The sequence below is a fragment of the Trichechus manatus genome, unplaced genomic scaffold, assembly GCF_000243295.1.
Source record: "Trichechus manatus latirostris isolate Lorelei unplaced genomic scaffold, TriManLat1.0 scaffold00050, whole genome shotgun sequence".
NCBI classification, from domain to species: domain Eukaryota; kingdom Metazoa; phylum Chordata; class Mammalia; order Sirenia; family Trichechidae; genus Trichechus; species Trichechus manatus.
The window spans coordinates 9,828,298-9,834,309 of NW_004443986.1; positions in this window are offsets into that span (position 1 = coordinate 9,828,298).

Genomic DNA, 6,012 nt, shown 5'->3' on the forward strand with positions numbered 1-6,012 from the left:
ACTATGCAACAATAAAGAACAATGTTGAATCTGCAAAACATTTCACAACATGGATGGATCTGGAGGGCATTATGCTGAGTGAAATAAGGCAATCATAAAAGGACAAATATTGTATGAGACCACTACTATAAAAACTCATGAAAAGGTTTGCACAAAAAAACAAGCAGTCTTTGATGTTTACAAGAGAGGGGAGGAGTGGAAAGGAAAAACACTAAATAGACAATAGATAAGTGATATCTTTGGTGAAGGGTAAGATAGTACATAATACTGGGGAAGCCAACACAACTTGTACCAGTCAAGGTCATGGAAGCTCCATAGATATATTCAAACTCCCTGAGGGACAAAATTACTGGGCTGAGGGCTCTGGGGACCATGGTCTCCGGGAACATATAGCTCAACTGGCATAACATAGTTTATAAAGAAAATGTTCTATATCCTACTTTAGTGAGTAGCATCTGGGGTCTTAAAAGCTTGTGAGCCGCCATCTAAGATACTCCATTGGTCTGACCCCGTCTGGAGCAAGGGAAAATGAAGAAAAGCAAAGACACAAGGGAAAAATTAGTCCAAAGGACTGATGGACCACAAGTACTACGGCCTCCACCAGACTGAGTCCAGCACAACTAGATGGTGCCCGGCTACCACCACCGACTGCTCTGACAGGGATCACAATAAAGGGTCCCAGACAGAGCTGGAGAAAAATGTAGAACAAAATTCTAACTCAAAAAAAAACAAAAACAAAACACAATTACTGGTCTGACAGAGACTGGAGAAACCCAGAGTATGGCCCCCCGGACACCCTTAAAGCTCAGTAATGAAGTCACTCCTGAGGTTCACCCTCCAGCCAAAGATTAGACAGGTCATTAAACAAGATGAAACTAAACATTCACACCAGCCCAGGGGCAAGGACAAGAAGGCAGGAGGGGACAGGAAAGCTGGTAATAGGGAACCCAAGGTTGAGAAGGGGAGAGTGTTGACATGTAGTGGGGCTGGTAACCAATGTCACAAAACAATATGTGTACTAATTGTTTAATGAGAAGCTAGTTTGTTCTGTTAACCTTTATCTAAAGTACAATAATCAAAACAAATTTTAAAAAGCTTGTAAGCGGCCATCTGAGATACTCCAATGGTCCCACCCTATCTGGAGCAAGGGAGAAAGAAGAAAACCAAAGACACCAGGGAAAGATTAGTCCAAAGGACTAATGGACCACAACTACCACAGCCTTCACCAGACTGAGTACAGCACAACTAGTTGGTGCCCAGCTACCACCACTGACTGCTCTGACAGCACTCACAATAGAAGGTCCCAGTCAGAGCTGGATAAAAATGTAGAACAAAATTCTAACTCATAAAAAATAAAAACAAAAACAGAGTTACTGGTCTGACAGAGACTGGAAAAACCCAGAGAGTATGGCCGCTGGACACCCTTATAGCTCAGTAATAAAGTCACTCCTGAGGTTTACCCTCCAAGCAAAGATTAGACAGAGCCATAAAACAAAACGAGACTAAATGGGCAGAGCAGCCCAGGGGCAAGGATGAGAAGGCAGGAGGGGACAGAAAAGCTGATAATGGGGAACTTAAGATTGAGAAGGGGAGAGTATTGACATGTAGTGGGGTTGGCAACCAATGTCACCAAACAAGATGTGTATTAATTATTTAATGAGAAAATTGCTCTGTAAACCTTCATCTAAAGTACAATAAAAAAAAAAGTAATGAGACAAATTGAAATTGTAGACCACTTGATAGATGCAATAAGACCACAGCATCACTTCTGTGATAATCCTGAAAAAGATGGATAATCTGAATCTAATGAGAAAACATGAGACAGACATTCTACAAAATACATAGCCTGTGATCTTCAATAGTGTCAAGGTGATAAAAGGCAAGGGGAAGACTGAGAAAGCCACTAAAGAAATATAAAGTGACTTAGGAGTTAAAATTGGAGCCATTATTCCCTGTCCTTGAGGATAAAGAATTTGACCCAGCTGGAGCTTGACTCGCAAGGACTCACAAGGACACATCAACTGGGCCGTGAGGTATAAAAACAGTAGCTACAACAATCTTGGAAAATTTCTTTTAGGGAATCTTTCACATAAACAAATACTTCCACAAACCCACATATTTTCCACTCTTACCTTTTTCTATTAGCATTTATTAAAAAGTAAGATTTGCTGGACCAGTGAAGACCCTTCTGGCTGTCTTTACTGAAATTTGTGCCCATGATTATTAAGAAAGACAATTCAAAAGGTAGAATCACAGTGATTTAGCAGTTTTTAGTCAATGTGTGAAAAGGTGAAACTTTTAATGATTTTATGCATTTATAATGTTAATATATACGTAGGACTCTGTAACAGTCCTTGGACACAGCTCTGGCAGCATGCTTCTCCATTTCCCACTTTTGCCTCTTGGAACTGATTTAGGAGATAATATTGGAGTTATTATTCCCTCTCCTTGAGCATAGAGAATGTGACTCAGCTGGAGCTGGGCTCACAAGGACTCACAAGGACACATCAACTCAGCCCTGAGGTGTAAAGATGATAGTTAAGATCATCTTGGAAACTATCTTTTAGGGAAACTGTCACATAAAGCCAATCAAACAGAACACAAAAGACTTTCCACTCTTATCTTTTTCTATTAGCATTTAGTGAATAGAAATTTGTTGAACCAATGAAGATCCTCCTGACTCTCCTTACTGAAACCTGTACCAATGATTGTTAAGAAGGACAATTCAAAATGTAGGATCACAGTTTCTAGCCAGTCTGAAAAGGCTAAGCTTTCAATGGTTTTGACCATTTGTAATGTTCATATATACTGATGACTCTGTAATGGTCTTTGGACTCAGACAGACATGACTGTGGCAGCATGCTTGTCCATTTTCCCACTTTTGTCTGTTCTGTGATATTTCCTTGGACTTGGGCAGACATGGTTGTCCGCTTACCACTTCTGCCCTTTTGAATATATGCCGAATAAAACTTTCTTTTTGCTTTACTAAAATTTATGATGTTTTTCCCCTAGAACAGAACATACGCTGAATAAAATCTTTCTTATTGCTTTATTGTAACCTTGTGGTGATTTTACCTTAGGACGAAAGGCAACAATGATTCTTTCCTTTAAAGGACATTATTGGGAAATTAGCAAAACTGGAATGGAGGTTGAGGATTAGATAGTAATGCATCAGAATTAATGTCTAATTTTGATGACTGTATTGTGGTTATGGAAGAGAATGTTCTTGTTTGTGGAAAATACAAATAAGTATTTGGAGTAATGGGGCATCAGATGGGCAACACACTATCAAACAGTTTAGGGGGAAAAGTTCTGCGTACTATAGTTTAACTCTTGCATAAATTAGGTTGTTTCAAAATAAATAAAATTAATTTTTAAAAATAAAAAAACTGGTTTGTACCCGTTGTTGCCTGTGCTGCTGTAGAGTCTGTTGTTTCCAAAACCCAAACAAAATGTGTGGGCAAGAATGAGGCTCACCCCTAGCCCAATCATCTCCAAACCACTGGAAGAGGCTGCATAGGTCCAGTTCACTATTATTACTCCCCATTGCTGACCTCCACATTGTCTCATGATCTTGTTTTTCCCTCCCATTCCAGTCTCTATAAAAAGTTTAAGATTAATTAACCTATGTTCCTCCTTGGAGGGTGGAAAACAAGTGATAATGATCTAGGAATGACAAACCGAACAAAGCACCCATCCTGGGACAAGAAAATCAGGATGTCGCCAGATAACCCCCCAAAAAAGATTAACTCATCTGGGACATGACCACCTCAAGGGGGAACTAACACAAACTTCTAAGACGCATAAGCCTTCGGGGAGACGGCTTTTGGAGGAATCTATTCCCTCTGTCTCTTATATATCGATATATAATAAAACTCTTGCTGTTCACCTCACCACTGTCTCAGAACTGGCTATTGCGGCAGGCGGCTCCAATCCGCATTCCTGTGATAACACGACCAGGGACAAACCTGTAATCCAACAAAATCAGATCTGACTCACTGCAAGGACAGAGTCTACACATAAGAGGAACTGTGAGGCATCTCCGGAGTTCAGTAAACAACTGAAAAATAGAGTTATTGTAGGACTGGGAGGGTAGAGTTTAGGCAAAATTTAAATGAAGCAGTTTTGATAGGCTGAAAGCAAAGCAGAGCTGTGTGTAGCATCAACATCAGGTCTGGACTGAGAAGTGTCATGTTCCTTGGAAACTACAAAGTTAAGAAGAAAATATGCTGTTTTCAAAAACCCTTTGTCTAAAGCTCTGTACCTGGGTACAGATTGAGACTGCTTCTCTGTGTAAAAGTGACTTCGATCTTCTAGGCAAGAGCGGGACGTTTTAATCTTACTGCTATTGTTTCAAATGATAACATTTATGTGAACTTTAAAGAACCAGGTTTCTCAATGAGTAAGAATATAATTGGTAGTGTTAGAAATAATCAAAATCCATCAAAATTTGAACATAAGTTTTATTCTCAGCAGTTAGTTATACGCATATACCAAAAACCAAACCAAACCCATTGCCCTGGAGCCATCCCAACTCATAGTGACCCTATAGGACAGCATAGAACTGCCCCATAGGGTTTCTAAGGAGCGGCTGGTGGATTCCAACTGCTGACTTCTTGGTTAGCAGCTAAGCTCTTAACCACTTTGTCACCAGGACTCCATATGCATATAGGGAGATCATTTCAATTCCAGAAACAGAAAATAGCTTGAAGGAGCTAGGTACAATAAGTCTTATAAAGAGGAGGGAGAAACATTAGACAATCAACCACTGGCTAATCTTAACATGATTGATTGAACCCTGCCCTCCCCCTTTAACTGAGATCAAAGGGTATCAGTTCACAAAATGGTCTCTGCCCCTCCACCCAGCCATATCTTTTGAAATTCAAATTTAGTAAGCCAAGCCTGGCTTCGGACAGGAAAGAAAGGATTTGTAACTTTGGGTGAAAGACAAACTGCTGGCTGGTTAATTTTGGTCAGGGATTTCTTTAAAGTGAATATTTGGTTTTGTGAGTAAGAAACCCTAAAGTCAAAGCAAGGTATCTGCTATCAATTTCTCTTTGATAGTAATCACCTCAAAGAAAGAGGTTATACTTTTCAGCCGCAGTGTGTCCTAAAAACAAACATTGCTTCCTGTTAAATTTGTTGTTGATGTTGTGTGCCATCCAGAATAGAACTGTCCCATAGGGTTTCCTAGGTTGTAATATTTATGGAAGAAGATCACCAGGTCCTTGGACTTTGCAGTTGATTTAGGAAATAATACTGGAGTTAATAGTCCCTATGCGTGAGCATAGAGAATGTGACCTAGCTGGAGCTGGGCTCACAAGGGCTCACAAAGACACATCAACTGGGCCCTGAGGTATAAAGACAATAGCTAAAATAATCTTGGAAAATATCTTTTAGGGAAACTTTCACATAAACCATTCAAACAGAACACAAAAGACTTTCCACTCTTATTTTTTCGATTAGCATTTAATGAATAGAAAATTTGTTGGACCAGTGAGGACCCTCCTGACTATCATTACTGAAACCTGTACCAATGATTGTTAAGAAAGACGATTCAAAATGTAAGATCACAGTTTCTAGCCAATCTGTGAAAAGGTGAAGCTTTCCATGGTTTTGCCCATTTGTAATGTTAATATATACTGATGGTTCTGTAACGTTCCTTGGACTCGGGCAGACATGGCTGTGGCAGCATACTTGTCCCTTTTCCTACTCTTGCCTATTCTGTAATATTTCCTTGGACTGGGGCAGACATGATTCTGGCAGCATACTTGTCCGCTTCCCACTTTTGCCTTTTTGAATGTATGCCAAATAAAATTTCTTTTGGCTTCACTAAACTTTGTGATGTTTTTCCCTACAACATAACAGACATCTTACTTTGATTTTAAGGTTTTTTCTTATCCATGAAACCAAATATTAACCATAAAAGCCTGACCCAAACTGCTAAACCCTGCCAGAAACTGCTCTATAGCAATGTTAATTTGTCGTGTTCTGCTAGAAAAGGATAGTCAT